Here is a 17,088-nt window from a genome sequence, read left to right as displayed (position 1 = left end):
GCTGAGGGTCACCTCTGCACCCGACTCCACGCTCTCCATTCACACACGCTTCTTGAAGGTCCGTTTGCATTTCAGTACAAGCCTGCTAGTTTGCCAAGCAAGGAGCTCTGGTAGAAGAATTCAAACTCTGCTCTTAAATGTAAGAGAAATTCAGCTGGGCCCAGCCACTTCATTCTGCAAATTCAGGCACATTTACTGAAGTCTGCAGACAGACAGCCATGGAGTTCAAGGCCGAGGTTCTCAAGTCAGTGAGTTTGGTGCTCAAAATCCCATTTGTGGATGCCACATCCTTGCCAGCAGGAGGTCCAATTATTCTTTTGCTTTTCTACAGATGAAAAGCCCGTGTCTGAACAAACATATGAACCACACTGCGGGGAAGCACTTGGGTTTGCTGGGCTGCAGGAAGACACTACGTAATTTGTCATCCTGAAGTATTGTTACAGCTCTCCAATTTACAAGCTAACTTCTGCGGGGACTTTGCAAACAGCACCTATAAAAACCACCCTGACTTTATTGCCACTGCAGCATCTTCTTTCCCACAGGCAGAGACGGCTGGGCCAGGTTAATGGGGTGGCACACATTTGTGCACACAGCTGTGTGACAGGCAGGACCAGGGGTGTCTCAGGAGCAGATGATGCAGCACGTGGTGCCAGTGCAAGACTTCCGCCTGCCCTGCCCTGCGGGGTTAAGAGGTAGGAAACTGGCTAATGGGGGAAGAGAGTGGGCATCAGGAGAAAGAATGTCCCCAGGATGGGAAGGAAGGAGCCTGCAGGAAGGAAGATGGAGGAATTGTAATCGCTCTGCTACTGTGTCAGAGGGGCTGGCAAGGAAAAACCTCCCTACCTACTGTTGTTCCAGCCCTCGTGCATCACTTCTAGCTAGAGCAGCCAAAGAAAAGTTAAATGAGGAAGGAAAGCTGGGATGGAACGTCCTGGTCACCTCCACATCCGGCGTCATCCTCTGTTTCCTCACCAGCCAAATATAACCCAGATTTGGTTCACTGCGGTATTTTCCTTTGAATCAGCAGATTCTTTATTTGTTAATTAAAGCAAAATCAGGCCAAATCTGTAGGAAAACACGGAAGCTCAGGAGCAAAGGTTACTGCCACTATATATGTATGTGGAGGTGACGTGTTATATTACCTACCTGAAAACATGGAGAATATTACTAAGAACCATAAGCAAGTAGCCATTTGATTACAAATATATATATATTTAAATGATGCTGACATTTTTTTCAACCTGAGAAGTCTGAGATTTATATATATTAATAAAGAAAAACCTCCTTCAGTAAAAACAGAGATGGAAGCTGTGAGGTAAATCACAGCTACCTTTCTGCAGTGTTTTCTTGTAACTTTTGAGCCCTTTAGGAATCTGATAAAAAGAACCCAAAAACAAAGGAGAAAGTTTTTTGCTCTTTCTTATCTCTTTCTTTGACGCCTACAAGCAGCATAAAATTAATCTTGCATTCTGCACCGACCAGCAGATTTTGAGTCGCATTTCAATTTTAAAAACTCGTTTTTCTTCATGAATTAAATATGGCACCTAGTAACACAATCACCGCAGCCAGGCTGGAATTTTAGTTCCAATAATACATTGATTAAACTGTGCCCCCAAGAGTTTCAGTTTTCCATACGACAAAGATTGCTTTGATTATCCCACGGCTGCATTATCTACGTATTAGGGTTTAAGCACAGCGGCGTGATTTGGCAGGCATTTGGAACCGTGCCTGTCATATACAATCCATACACATATGCACAAATTAAAGCCCATTGAGCTGGATTCCCTGGTGCCTTTCTGGAGCTCAGCTGGCATAGCTGCACTGAAAATTGGTCCCATTATCAGGAGACAGACAATCACTCCTGGCCTCCACCTCCCCCTCCCCTGGAGCTGGCTGTCCTTCGTGGCTCTGCTTGCTGCATCCTTTGTGCTCTGCCAGGGCTTTGTTGCGGGGGCTGTGGCCTTTGATTTGATCCCACCGCTCTGCTAACACCGTCAGAAACAGAAACTGGGATTTGCTGAACGGCGCGTTACTGGTAATTACTTTAATTTCGTCTCCCCGTCTCTGCCAGGCTTCTCGTGCCACGGAAGCAGGCAAAGCAGTGTTGGCTGAGCTCTTTTAACAGTCTGCACAGCACAAGCTTCCTATCACTTCTGGACTCTTTAACTTGAAGCTTATCAAAAAAACAGAATATATACGAGCTGGTTACGGTGCAAAAAAGCGGGGTGTCAACCAGGCATAGCTCCATTCCCACAAACGATGGAAACTGAGTTTGGGGGCAGCTGCTGGGGACATCTGCAGAGCACACTGCAAGCAGCTGTAGCTTGGACACCCTTACATAAACACCTATGAAAACCCACTATGAAAGGCAAGCAAAATGGGTATAACCCTCAGGAAATACTGGTTACCCACTAGTCAGAGTCCCTGCAGCTTTGCTAATTTACGGCTTTTGCAACAGTTCAAACTCCTTTTTGCTAAGCGTGTTCATACAGTCTTGAAAGCAAGCTTCCTGCATCAAGTTAAACTTCAAATTATTTCATCTTTGCTGCTGTTTTAACCTGAGTTAGTTAACTTTGGCTTACTGATTTAAGGTAAAGCTCAGATTTCTTATGGTGTTTTGCAGTGTTGTTACATCCTGTATTGCACTCCTGGAAGACACAAGCAGCCATTAGCTAGAGAATCTCATTATCCCAGCTACATCCTAAGCTAGACAAAGCATGGCTGACAGATTAATCTAACAAGGTGAGAAGATGCACAGGTTGGCAGGCAATAACCATCCAGACCATGTAACGTTCAAACTCATTGTTACTGCAGATACACGTGGGTTCATCTCCCTGTCCATCTGATTATGCTGGAACATCAGCCAAAGCAAGCCTTACCTCAGCTGTGAAAAAAACAAAGCAGTATTTACAAGCCCTTGAAGATGTCAGCTAAAAAAAAAGTATAAAACATAGACTGCGTTATAATGCTAATCATGAAAACCTGTGGAAGTTTGTAAATTTTCCGGTATGGGTTTAAAAAAATAAAAAGATTCATACCCACCTTTGCTAACTTCAGACAAACAAAATTCCAGCAAATGGGCGCAAGTGCATAGAGCCAGCCCAGACTTGAACCAAGATTGATTTCAAGTACGTTACAGATCCAAGTTGAATGCTTTGCACAACTCATTTCAGGCTCTGCTTTTGTGAGCTGAAGGCAAGAGCCCATTTCCTCTATGCCGAGTGCAACTAATAACAGCTGTAAAATGGTGCTGGCTGCCTGACAGGGCATAATACTTTTATCCTCTGACCTTTCTGAGGAAAGGAACAAGGTTGGCATGGATGCACACTTGCACATTTTTTCCATCATGTAACATATTATCCTGATGCAACTCATTATTACATTGTAAACACAATTTTAGTTTGATGCTCATCATCTCTCAGAATGACAAACACCTCCTACTGTGTTTAGAAATACACTTTTTTTTCTGTGTTTAGAAATACACTTTTTAAAAAATCCTGCTTGTAACCGGGTCTTCTTATAAGAAGTTTTAATCTGCATGCTGTTTCCTCCAATATTAGAAGCAGACGTTAGAGTTAGACACATTTGGTTTGCATGTTCTGTGCAACGAACGCTCTCACTACAATATACTCAGCCTACGTGCCAAGCCCACGTGGAAGCTAAGGGAAAAAAAGAACCTGGAAATTTAAAAATCAGGTGCCCAAATAAAATATACTGTTCTCAAAGCATCCTGTGCTGTCAGGCTGAAAGCAAAACAAAACCAAACATTCTTTTGTTAGCTAGCTAAATAAATACGGTTCTGCATCTTCATTAGATAATCAAAGTCAAATTAAGATCTTTGCCTCCATTTTAAAAATGTCGTTCACCTGACCACACTTGTAACAACAAGGAGCTCAAGTCACTAAAAGAGAGGAGACTGATTGCACTAGCTTAAAGCATGCAAGGGACTTGACTTTACATGCCCTTCCTACACAAAATGTACTCCCCCGGACTGCAGGATCAGGACCTTGAAGGGGAAGAGGCAGTCGCAGGGGGATCCGAGACCTTCACAGTTCTTTCACTTCTTTTCTTCATGCTCCAGGAGCTAGGTTGCCATCTGGCACGGACTCGCAGCAGCTGCACAAAATAAACTTGAGCAAACACATGGGGACAGGTGTGACTAACAATCAAACGGGGGGGAAGTACTGCATTTCAATTTATCTAACAAAAGTTCCTGGGGAGTCTGCACCTCTGAGTGCATGTTCTGTTCCACCTTTCAGCCCTAATATTTATTCTTCAACCTTAGTGTCTGGAGAAGGCTTCATTCAAACCATTGCTCCAGAGAATATTTTGGGTTAAACTATTAAGATGAAGTTTTTTCCCTTATACCATGCATGGTCCTGTCAAAATAAATATATATCTAATATACCTCCAACTACAAAAGCTCTTTCAATAACCAGTAAAACCCTTTGGGTCTTTCTAGTTTACTTCAATTTGAAAGCCAGCCCCCCCCCTCCTCTCAAATAAGCATTCTGTTTAACTTGAAATATAATTTGGCTCAACTATGCAACTGGAGAAATAAATTTATTTGTACAGAGGAAAGCCATAAACAGTTCACAAGTCAGAAAACATATTTTAATGTCCCTGGAAAGACTGTGAAGTTACTAAGTATAGTCATCTGGTCTACAGAAGGACTGAGATCACTGCAGAACTTCGTGTATCTCTTGAAACACGTATTGAGCAAACCTCATAAATCAGAAATTTTCTCTTTATGCAACAGAAGCCTGTTCTTTCCAGGCTCCAGATGAGAAGCTTTTACCCTGTGGAAGTGAAAAGCATACCTCTTTTAAAGCCCTGCTACTTGTGACTCACTTGTATAGAATGACCCTGTTAATTTCATTGTGGCAGAAGTGTGAGGCTCTAGGAAGTGGTTTTCAAATCCTCAGCTTCTGCAAACAAAGCTAAACAATTCAATTTAGCTGAGTCCATGAGGACAGAAAGCTCAGATGCCACGCTGAGCTCATTCAGAAGGTGCTATGGGGCTGCTTTGATTCTAGAGACGAAGGAGCAGGTAAAGATGTCCCCTACACGTGGTTTTACGTTTAGACAAGCCTACAAAATCTATTCCTTTTATCTACTACCCTGCTGTTGTTATGGTTAAACTACCGTAACTGCACACATGCAGCGACCGATATCTGTGGTTTTGCACAGAGCAACCCCCCTCTATGCGCACAAAGAAACCACGACCCCAGGCACATCAGACTCTGCTCTCGTGTGGCAACTCCAACACATCTTGGATGTTTGGGATTGCCGTGCTTACTCTGAACAAATACACGTCCTTGAGCAGTAATCCCGGAGTGCCCTGAACACACAAGACCTCATTTAAGCCACTTGAGGGAAATGCTGCCAGAGGTGCTGTGGGTCAGGTTCTCCTTTAAACAATGAGCACAAGAAAATGAGGCACTTCTGAGCAGTAGGTCCTGCCTCCAAGACCTCCGGTCAGATTGTGATAACCCCAGTGCAGGAAAGAGGAATCTATAATTTGGTTCGATGACCCATGTAAAGTTCAGTGAGATCCCTTGTTTTCAGCCTCGGTCATTTCCTATCATCAGCTGCCAGGCAGGAGGAGTGGGAACGGAAGAAGAGCGTGCAGAAACTGGCTCTATGGCAACTGGAGCTTTCCTCCTCCAGGGGAATTCCTTACTGGCCATTTGCAAGCACAATCCAGTCCCCTGCACCAACTGAAAAATGAAATCTGATGAACGAGAGAAAGCTGGTGATAGAGACAGCACCTGGGACCTCTCTGCAAGCTGCTCCTCAGCTGCACAGGCCCGGCCTCCAGCCATACCCTGCCGGATCTGTAAGATCTCCACGCAGGTTTTGATCAAGGTCCAGATAGAAATGGAAATTTGCATGCGCCACGAGATAGCTGAATGAAGTCTGATCAAGAAGTCAACAGGTGCTGGCTTTGCCAGACCCAACGGGTGGCAGAACGCATACCGAAGGTGAGTCAGCTGGCAAGGATCACAAAGCATACAGCAGGAACGTGCAACAAAGTCTGCCGTGCTTCCACAGGAGCGCGTGAACCTAGAGGCTAGAACGACCAAGCCAGCAGTTAGAAAAAAAAGTACCTCTGGAGACTCGTGCCAAACCAACAGAAATGCCACTTACATTCTTACTGCTAGCATCCAAATAACCGATCACATTTCATCACGAAGAAACACGTTGCTATTGCCCGAGGCCAGTGCAGAATCTACTAAGGAACCAAATAGGAACAAATGAGATATTAAGTCTGAACTTGATGAGCAGCATTCCAGTTCCTGCCATATTTTTTGGTGAGGCGTGTTTTAGGAAGGCAGATTATTCTGTGAAATTTGTTACTTTTTTTGGTAAAACGTATCTAACTGTAGCACAGTGCAACCCAAAAGATAGGAGGGGAATTACACCTCTGGCCTTTAAAGGACAGGTAAAGGGGTCGAGATTAACACACTGAGAAACACATCTCAGAGTCTCTCTGACTGCCCTGAACTTATTTTGGTAGAAAGGAATGAGCAAGTACAAATGCTCACGTGCACACCTCCTTGCAAGCGCTGGGAGCCAGGATAAATTGAGAAATACCACAGGCAGAAATGAAATGAAGTAATTTCAAGTGCATATTAACACAAGGCTCGTGAGGCTTGCTTTGAAAGGCTGTATTGTATAAAACATGGTACTCACTCTTAGCCCAGGTAAAATGTCATTGTGGTACAAGCTGTTTTGCTATCAATATGAAGAGTGAAGTATGCTAGCATTCTCTTCACCAGCTCATATGCAGAATCAGACAAACCAACTTAAATCACTCCTACAGTAAAGGCAGTCGGTCATCATAGCTACAGTAATGTTACTTCTCTGTTTTCTAAAAGCAGTGAAAAAATATCCTCAGGTTCTCAGGGCACCGTGAATTAAATTGCTAAGGGATTACAGACTACCAGCATTTCTAGGATTCATTACACATGGCCCCGTTCTCTCTAGAAGGTCCCTGGGCAGCTCTTCCATCTCCTTCCTGTCTGTGTTGGGGGTTCAATATACTTCTCCCTCCTCGTCATATTTATTTCCTTCAACAGTATTGTTTGTTTCCTATCTGAAGATAAGTTAGTCACAGGGTTACCATGTAAGATTTTGAGGGTGGATGAGTTAAGGATCCTACGAGCTGTCCATCAAAACCATTTTTTTTGTTCTATAGACATCTGCGGAAGTGCTTGAAGAAGTGATTGCCTCTCGTTTCCAGTCTCTAATGCCCAAACCATTACAGTTGTGCCCGCTGGCGCCTAAAACATTCCCTAAAATATTTGCATTGATTGGACATAGCTTTTAAAAACTAACATATCCAAGCTGGCAGACAGATAATATTAGCTGTGAGGCCTCACAACCTTGACCAGCAAACAAAATAGAGGCATCAGAGCAAAGCCTTGCTGTAAATGGCATGCCACAGGTTCAGCGCTCCTCACAGCAATGAAAACCACAGGTTGCAGACACTTTGGGGCCGGGCTCCATTTTTTTTCCTGCTCATGTCACTTTCGGTTCAAAAATCTCTAAAAATCAGAAAAGCTAGTCAGCTGTTCACCTGCTGACAGTTGCAAAACGCCAGGACCACCCGAAGCTTCCCACCCCAGCATTTACACCCAGTGCTATTCTTTCACCCTCCTTGGTGCTGAACAGGAACAGGAGAGACACGAGGAAAACATTAGTTAGGAGCCACTTGTCCGACGTGCAGCAAGCACGTGCTCTTGTGCTTTGCAAGCAGACCTTGTCAAGTCTCACGAGTGAAAAGCAGGCATCTGACCTCCATCTCAATTCATCTCTGCAGCTCTCCTCCTCCAGACCGGCGGTCCTGGAGCAGAAGAGAGGCGGTTACACCACGAAGCAGCCAAGGCCGTGCCTCCCACCAGGTCTCTCCCCTCCCTCCCTCCGACACACGAGCAGAAAGGACCCACGACGGCAGAGATGCTTTCTAGGGTTGCAGCCCTCCCCTGCAGCACATCTTGATCATATAGCACGATATTACTGAGGAAAGACATACGACCCAAAGAGGCGTGCCCTCGCGGTGCAAGCCGGTGCCTGCAGCTTCCCACACTTGAACAAGATGAAAATAATAAAGGCTATAGAAAGCTTTCTAATTTCCCATGCAGCTCTGGAGAAGGACTTGAAGCTGATGCAACTCCCTTCTCTCGTTAGGCTAAAAACCAGAGGAGATTATTTCCAAACCTAAAATACTTGTGAAGAATTCATTAATCACTGATAGAAAATAAAATACCCAAGGAGCAGGGCTGTGCCTGCCAGGAGCTGACGGTACCAGTCCTGCAGGACACCCTCAGCCCCTGCTGACTGGTGTGGCTCGGTGACACTCCAGGTCCTGTGGAGCAGGGTGCTTGGTCCCATGGACACAGATGGAGACCGGCTGTTTCTCTCAGTCTGCTCGTCATAAAAAGACTGGAACTGTTTGTAAGATCATTGAACGCAGCGACAAACGAGCGCGGCAGGCCACAAACACAAGTTATGCTTTTGTAAAGACGGCTCACAAATCAGAAGATAGATCTTTTCCCTTTCCCTAGCTGAATCTTGGTTTCTATTTGTTTATCTTCCTTCAGATGAAATAAAAAAGACAGAAATAAAATACGTCCAGCTCTTGAAAGAGCCAATATACGGATGCGAGGCGCACAGGTTCTCTTTGCAAATCAACCGCCCCAAGGCTCGTTAAATTGGGTCTAACAGTGACCCCTAGTGTTGGTCGGCAGCACCATGGCTTCCTGTTGGAGGATTACTTCAGTTTATCAAAAATAAAAATAACGATAAAAAGATAACCCACCTGCAAAAACTTCTACTGGCATATATTATGGATATCTAGATGAGATGTAAATGGCAGATTTGTTGATGACATTTTATTTCAACAATGTCTCACCATACAATTCTCTTTTGTTGTTGTTTTATTTTACAGTCGGACCTATTGCTACAAACGTGATTAATATTTGATCTTATTATTCATATGTATACATTATTTACAATAGGCAAAATGTCACGGCATGATGATAAATAGCACAACATGTCATGGCACAATATCTATTTTGGCAATAGCTGGGGTGTGTATTTGGGGATTTCAAAGGATATTAAGCGCTGGCTAGCTATTTCTGCTGAGATCCATTTAGGGCTACCAGAAAGGAGAGCTTGAGCTGTTTCTAAAGAGTGGAGCAGCAGAGTAAAAGGCAAGGAGAGAGGAATCTGGAAATTAAGTAGAAAAGAAACTCCAGATTCTAGGCATGATGGCTGCATTAATAAACATACTTGCATAGCAAAATGAGGCTTGAGAAGACCATCAACTTTATGACATTTTTTCATAAAGAGAAACATTAAAGACAACGGGTACAACTCTCCATTCACTACAATTATCTTTGCAAACCCAGATTAAACCATGTGTAGCCATAACCTCATGTAAAGTGTCTGGTTTGACGTGAACTTAACCAGGACTTCCATTAGCAAACCACAAATAAATAGAGAATGAGCAAATGAAAACACAGCAAAACAAGCAGCTAATTAAGAGCCTGAACTTGTAATGGGTGGAGCATCATCGTCAGTACTGACTCCGGGGCAAGTAGATGGGGCCATGCTTCACAGACACGAATGCTTGAATCTGCATTCATTGCTCAGCTCAAGCTCGCGGTGCTGAGCTTCAGTATCCATTTTGCTATTTCACGCATCAAAAGTATGCAGTTCCCAACCTTACTGATTGGTCGTTTGAAGAAAAGTACACGAGATCATCACTATGTTAAGAGCTAAGTCAGTTCTTGAAAACAGAGGGTAAAACTTCTAAAAATGCTGTTTAAAAAAGTGCAAAACAATGGACAAACCAACAAACCAAGCTGGAGCTAACTTGCCAGGGAAAGAGAAGTAATTTTATCCCTACAGCACTGACGTGCAATCTTGGCCCATTAGCTTCAACAGCAACAGAATTTCATTAGTGGTTCTTGCTTTCTCAGTAGATAGTCTCAGCTATAACAAGGATTTTTTTCTTTATTTTCATTTACTGTTCTTCCCTCAGAAGCGCTGTATAATTTTTCTCATTGCTGATGTTGCCATCAATCAGGTTCCCAAGTTTTCCTCTACGTTCCAATGCCAAGCTTAGTCAATATGGATAAATAACAGTTATTTTGGGACCAGAATACCAAAATACATTCTTTTTCTTTCATATAAAAGTTTTAAAATAGACCTAATCTGTATTTCATGTTTGACACTTACATAGAAATTTGGATCAATCGAAAAGTTGGATATGAATTATTTTTTTGAATCACTACCTAATACATATCTTCACACATGTATTAGACCTACTTCGTAAAATAAACTACAAATGAGAGAGAAAGAGAATGCAATAACAAAGTTACAACAAAGAACAGTGTTTTAACTCTGCAGCTACTGACAGCTCAAAACATCTCTTCATCTCCCAGTATCATTTTCCACTTATAGAAAGGATCAATTTGTAAGTTTTCCATTTTTCAAGAGACAGCAGAAATTCACACATGCAGACACAAAAATCAATCAGGTGATTCGAGACAAAAGCTGTACAGTAACCAGGAGTTACTTTAACACTAGAGGGCAGGAGAGCATCTTTTAAATCCAAGTCTTACAGTTCCAACTGTTAAATCTTCACTTGGCTACCACAAGAACTCCTCTTTGGTCAGGTGACAAAATGGAAACAAGATATTTCCATTCTTATGGACTACTTACATGTGGTAAAAGTATCACGATTTTTATTCCCATATACGAGCACAAGGAAAGCAGCACCAACTGGAGCTGAAGAAATTAACTTGCAATGAAGCCATTTAACTTACGCAATCTGTACTGGCAGACTTAGCTCATGTTTAGTTAGCCTTCTCCTCCCCCGAAAAGGAATTTTAAATATTGTCCAATGTATCATAGCCAACTGTAAAGGGTTCTTCAGATTCAGTGGGCTTCCTTCCATGCTCATACAGAGAACCACCAGGTTCTCCTCTCACAACTAATTTCTTTGATACGGATAGTCAAGACTAACAGCCTCTCTTGGCTCAAAAGCATCTCTGACTTGTACAACGAAGATGTGATATTACTCAGCCTCAGTGAGAATTTGCATCTTTGACAGAACAAAGTAGTATTTACTTATTTATAAGATGCAGAGACATGCATAACTGTTTGTTACATCAGAGCATTTTTTAAATCTGCAAATTGGCACTAAAACAAAGAAATAAAAAACGGTTTGGAACTGTAGATTAGCAACTGCAGTAGTCAGCACTATCTTAACACAGGAGTCCACAGGGCTCCCACTGGATGAATCACAGAGTCAACAGTCAGTCAGGAGAAAAAGCACGCTTGGTTCTCACCCTTACACAAGTGTCTAGGGATGCCAAAAGAAGAGGGGATTCACACTATGAGCACAAATCTGTCAAAATGCAAATATGATTATGCAAACTGCCCGATGCACCTGCAAGACCAGTTGTTGCGATGTATCTAATACTTAGATAACACGTGAGTTTTTAATCTCCTTTTCATGGGAACTTTTTTTTTTTGCTAAAAAAATTCTTCGAAACAGTGAAGCGCTACTCTGACATACCTGCTAATGGATACAAGGCTCAGATGAGGACCACAAAGTGATTAAAGCAGCTCTTTGGTTTGGAAAAAAAAAAAAAGAAAAAATAATAGAAGTTCTTGCAAGAGATTCAAGAAATGAAGTTTAGCGTCTCAAAAGAGTTGATGATTAGTGAAAAATACTGTTTTCATCTCCTGAAACGCAACTCTCATTCATTTCAGCAGAACAACAGAATTGTATAGGAAAATGCAAACTCTATATGCTATTATCATCATGTATTTGGAAACCTATAAGCTGCACAGTGACTGCAAGAAAATTAGTTAAAAGACAAAATTCAGAGGGTAATGATAAAGACAGCAATAAATACGGAAAAAAAACCACTCTCATTCCAAAGATATTACAAAATTGCTTTTCAAGGAAGCTAAAAGTTGAGGTACATATACTTACATTCCTTGCAGATGTTTTCTGGTTTGCATGCATTGCACCTCGCTCAACCACTGATCCCATTTCTCTGCGGAACCAAAGGATGCATCCACCATGGTATAACGTCTTGGTGTAAGAAGGTTGAATCTGCCTGGGGCAGCGACCTGAGAAAAGTGAAAGTTGTTTTCTGCATGCAATTGTTTCAAACATTGCATGTTAGTAACAGAATAATCAAAATCCGTATTTGTTTGGAAATGCCAACAGACTGGATGTCATGGTAGTTAACCAACCAGAAAGTGTGCCCTGGATTTACTTGTCCGTGCTGGTGGTTAACTGCAGCGGTGAGCAGTCCTCGTCCACAGCTAAGGGAGATCAGCACCAAGCTGTGCACCTGCTCCAGCTATGGTCCCTGCAATACGTGCTAGGTCACATAGTCAAGAGAGAAAGTTTCCATATTACTCAGTATTTCACCATCCTAAAACCTAAACAGCAAATTTTCTAAATTAAAGAAGCAGACACAGTTCTGTAATACACAATTATATGCACACTCCAAAGTAAACATTTTTTTTGGACTTAAAATTAAAGGTTAGGCTGAAAACTACCACAGAAACATCTCCAATAAGAACTATGCCCCAAGCTCCAAAGCTCTTAAAATGTCAGAGCACGTGTATGTTACATTACTTGTAGTTCTCAAGCATGGTCTGCTTCCTCCCTTCTCTCTGCATCCAGTTATCTGACTTTTCCTGTACCTGTGCTGTATTGAATAGCAGGAGCTACCATTATGGCATGCAATTTTTGTTGTTGTTGTTGTTCCAGATTGCTCTGCTGCAGCTCCGAGCATGAAAACATGCACACATAATCCGCCCCTCTATATCCTTCAGTTCTGGATAATGGAGGAGTAGAGGAGGAATGTATTTTTAAAAGGTCAGGCTGCCAAGTCCCACTACAGGGAGGACTCTGCAGACTCTTATGGGAAGCTAGATACCTAGCCCATGTGTAGATACACTTCAGGATTCAACTGCTTAACCACAGACAGCAAGGGTCAGTGTAGGTTTTGCTCTGATCCTCTGCAGCAACTCAGACACTACTCAAATATAATCACAATCCTACATTTACAGAACTGAATCAACCCCCTAGAGTTAGATTCCATTCAATATTAAAACACATACATTTGGGTAACTATGAGGTAGGTGTTTAAGCTCTCGTTCTAGTCAGTAGAAATCTAATTAATACATTAATGGACTCCAGAGAGCAAGACAGTTTCCCCTAATGAAGACACCTACACGTGGTCAGCTGAATTATTGTCTGTGCTCCTCTGAAAAAGGAAACCTCCAGGGAAATGGCAAAATCCAGACTGGTGGTAAAGCAAGCCAGGAGTGTTTCATTGACTCCGTGTACATCCAGCTCAGCTCATCACCTTTACTATTTTTGGATGATGCCTCCCCTCTTGGGGCTTTATGTAGCCATATTACTTTGCATACTGGCCAACATAACCAGTTCAGGCACGTCTCAGAAGATATCTAAGGGATATAGGATTTAAAAGAAAATCTCAGTGAAGCAGAAACTAACTCTTAGGACTAAGTCTTACTTCCACATTATAATTTCTTTAAATTTACGTATAGAGGAACCTATTGTAGCCAGTAGTATAGTTTTGTAATAAAAGTTGCTTTTTACAGTGCAAATATTTATTTTGCAGGTTAAAACTTACCCCAACGGTTTTACATTTTATTGTGAGCAGCAGGAAGAAGCAAAATAAAATTGTGTTTTCTTTATAGCCTTAAAACAGATTTCTCTGTTTACTTTTGAGCAAGAAAGATTAAACATCCTTATGCTCATTGTTGGCACCTCTGGTAACCATACTGGACTAATACTGCACATGTGAAAGAGAGAAATCAGCTTGAAAGCCTCTTCTAAAATTAAACTCTTGGAAAAACTGAAGGCGAATGTGATTTTGGTTATTCTGACAAGAGCAATAGGACTCACTGGAATGAGTGCCCTCACTCTGCACTCACCACTACCACACCAAATCAAAACCTGCTGCAGAGGACAAATCTAAATACCAAGATTCCTTATTTTAGGAAAAAAAAATCAGCAATGGGTCTGTATCATCTGGATAACCACAGGCAGTGAAGTATCATGTGAGCAGCAGACCCTACAAGGCCTAATTTCCTATGGACTAGGTCATGCATCCCCATGAGCTACTTGCCAAGCCCCAGCTTCCCTTAATCCACAACACCATCAGTCCCCATCTCCCATCTCCTTCAAGACTGTTTTCACACCCTCTGGCTGTGATCCCGAGCTATGTGTATGCCCACTGGACTGCTGGCAGGCCATACAGAGCAGACAACTACTTAGTTCAGGCTGCAGCCTCTCCCTGGGGGAAAGGGGCACTTGCCTAAGCTACCCACTGACTTTCACAAAACTTGCTGGAAGTATCTTTGCTATTGGAGACCTCTATTTCTTCGTCAGACTTGCTGGACAAGGGTTAACAGGAAAGATGCTGTGGAAGAAGCAGGACTAATATACAGTGCAGTTGTGTAAGTAGAAGTTAAGAGAGTGAAAAATTAAAGACATTTGGTGTAATTATAGATTGCTTTCTTGACAGCTTGTGCAGTTCATGGTGGCCAACAAATAATACAACATCTACATACAGAAAGTAATGTCACGCTATTGAGCCTAAAAGTAAAGGAGATGGTACTTTTTCTATATGGAAAGGCAAGAATTCTGGAAGCTAGTTGAAGAAAGCTGTTGGGATACATGACAAAGCCAATGGTTTCGCTTCCCAGTCCTTCTCCATCTCTGTGCATACCACAGATGCTCCCAGTTTGATCAAGTTCACCCCACTTTTGAATTCCCTTTTTTTAGACTAATTCAAAATCAAAATAACACTGTTTTCCATCTCCCCGCCCCAAAGCTTAGCCACTCTCCATACAGCAGAGAGGAGCTGCACCAGGGGAACAGCTCAGATGCTCAGTTATGAAGTGGGGCCTGCAAAGGGTCGCACCCTGGTGGGCCTGTGGCAGTTACACGTGGGGTTGCAGACAGAAGCTCAGATGGGTTTGGGGTTGCAGCGATCATGAGAGGAAAAGCTTCAAAACTAGAGCAGTAAAAAGGTTGCTGTCACACACCACGGTCACGCAAAACTGTTGAGGCTGTCAGGGCCCTCTGGAGGCCACCAGGCCCAAGCCCTGCCCCAGCAGGGCCACCCAGCGCAGGCTGCCCAGGCCCATCTCCAGGCGGCTTTGGAAGGCCTCCAAGGAGGAGACCCCACAGCCTCTCTGGGCAGCCTGTGCCAGGGCTCCTCACCCGCACAGCACAGAAGTGCTCCTGGGGCTCAGAGGGAGCCTCTTATCTGGACAAAGTCAGGGGCTGTTTCTGAAACTGTCCCAGAAAACCGAACACCTGCTGCTGGGGAGTTTCAGGCAACCTCTCTCACCACAACACAGTCCTCTTTTCCAAAGCACCTAACGAACCACCTCACTTCAGTGCTCAAGCCAGAAAAAAAAAAAAAAGAAAAAAAAAAAAAGAAACTTTTACAACATAAAAGAAAACATTTTCACATAAAAACACAAAGTGAACATACACACCAGTTTACATGCACAAACATCAAGTTGATTCAGGAAAATAAATAAATAAAAGCAGCAGGAAGCTGCTTGCTAGTACAAGAATACCGTACCTATAGATATTTTTAGAGCAAAGGGAAAAAAAAAAAAAAAAAGGTTCTCAACACAGCAAAATATAGAAAGCTTGACAATGTGAGAAAGTTTTAATATGACTGTGGAGCTCTCTCCTTCCTCTCAAGATTTAAGAGATTACAATGCAAATTTGTAAAGCAGTTTTTAACGGACTCTCCATACTTTCACATCTACAACTACTATCAGCAAAGCAGTTGGTATATCAAAAGCACTTAACCATTAGAAGAGTTTAGAACATCACTACTTTTGAACTTGAAAGAGAAACTTACATATTTCTGCAACTACTTAAAATTCAATTTCCCTCCAGTTTACACCTTGTATAATTTTTAAGCTTCAGCCACGGGTTCACGAAGACCTTGCTGTTCACAGCGCCGTGTGTCAGCCCTGTTTGCCCACACACCTCCACCACTCCCAGTGTACAGATACTCTTTGAACAACAAGCTACTTAATGATCTTCATGGTGAGAGCTCCCCTTCGCAGAAGTAGGTCTGGATCCCACCTGCCCAGAGCCCCCTGGAGCAGCACTGTGTGAGCCTCCCTGTGCAGCTCGGGCAGCGATTTCACAGAGCTCCCACCCCAGAAGTACCTCGCTTGGAGAAGCCAAGCTTTCAGGAGGACACGAGAAAGCAGCACATAACACATGAGCATTGCAGAGCAAGCTGAGATGCCGTACTCTGATTTGACAATGTTGAGAGCTACAGATATAAAGTAATAACATGTTCTGCATGCATTTCTGTGCCTCAGCTTCCTCACCTCCTTGAGCCTCCCCAGGATGCTGCAGGTGACAGATCCTCCGCATGCATCAGACCAGCTCCCCATGGCTGTGGCTGCTCTTCACCCTCACCACCCCAAGAGCAGTCTCTTCTCTTCCAACCCCCACACTTCCTGTGTATCTGTTTTTTCTTCCCCAACCAAAACTTTTTGTCTTAGCGGTTAGCACCAGCTCCTAACGTTTTTTGTCCTGTTGAGATATTTGAGTCCACCTTGCTCTTTCTTGAGTTTCTGCAGCTGCTGCCTTGGTATCTGACTCTTGAAGGAAACCACTGGAAGTTACCCCTATACCTGGTCTTGGAGGGAAACATGCCACCTATGAGCAAACTGTGAGCTCCACCACTCAGTAGCTTCTAAATGGTATCAAAATCTCAGTCAAACTTCTTTTATTGTACATAAAAAGATCCACAAACTAAACAAATGCACATGCTGTTGACCATACTAATTTCAAAGAGCTCTCAAGCCAACAAGTGCAATCATAAGAAGCCACAGGTTTCACAGAGCTGGACGTACAATGCTTGATTACATCGGGTCTTCTGCCGAAGTAGGGTAAGAAGGCCACAGAGCTTTTTGGGCAGCTACAGAGGTCTTCAGGGAAGCCAAACACAATGGTAATGCTCATCAGATGGC

The 17,088-nt window shown here is 43.0% G+C and overlaps 1 protein-coding gene across 1 annotated transcript in view; it reads right to left on the bottom strand.

The window, feature by feature from the left end:
* The window catches only part of RASA3 (RAS p21 protein activator 3), a 164,214-nt gene extending 147,661 nt beyond the window's left edge, over nt 1-16,553 (bottom strand). Inside the window, exons 1-2 of the mRNA XM_080577052.1 lie at nt 16,441-16,553; nt 12,017-12,156 (exon numbers count right to left, since the gene is read on the bottom strand). The gene's annotated coding sequence lies outside the window, so the exon portion shown is untranslated. The remainder of the gene's footprint in view (nt 1-12,016; nt 12,157-16,440) is intronic.
* Nucleotides 16,554-17,088: the final 535 nt, after the last annotated feature.

This window comes from Anser brachyrhynchus (genome assembly GCF_964034855.1).
Source record: "Anser brachyrhynchus genome assembly, chromosome: 1".
NCBI classification, from domain to species: Eukaryota; Metazoa; Chordata; class Aves; order Anseriformes; family Anatidae; genus Anser; species Anser brachyrhynchus.
Note: the sequence above shows the minus strand (reverse complement) of the source record. Positions and strands in the feature narration are given on the sequence as shown.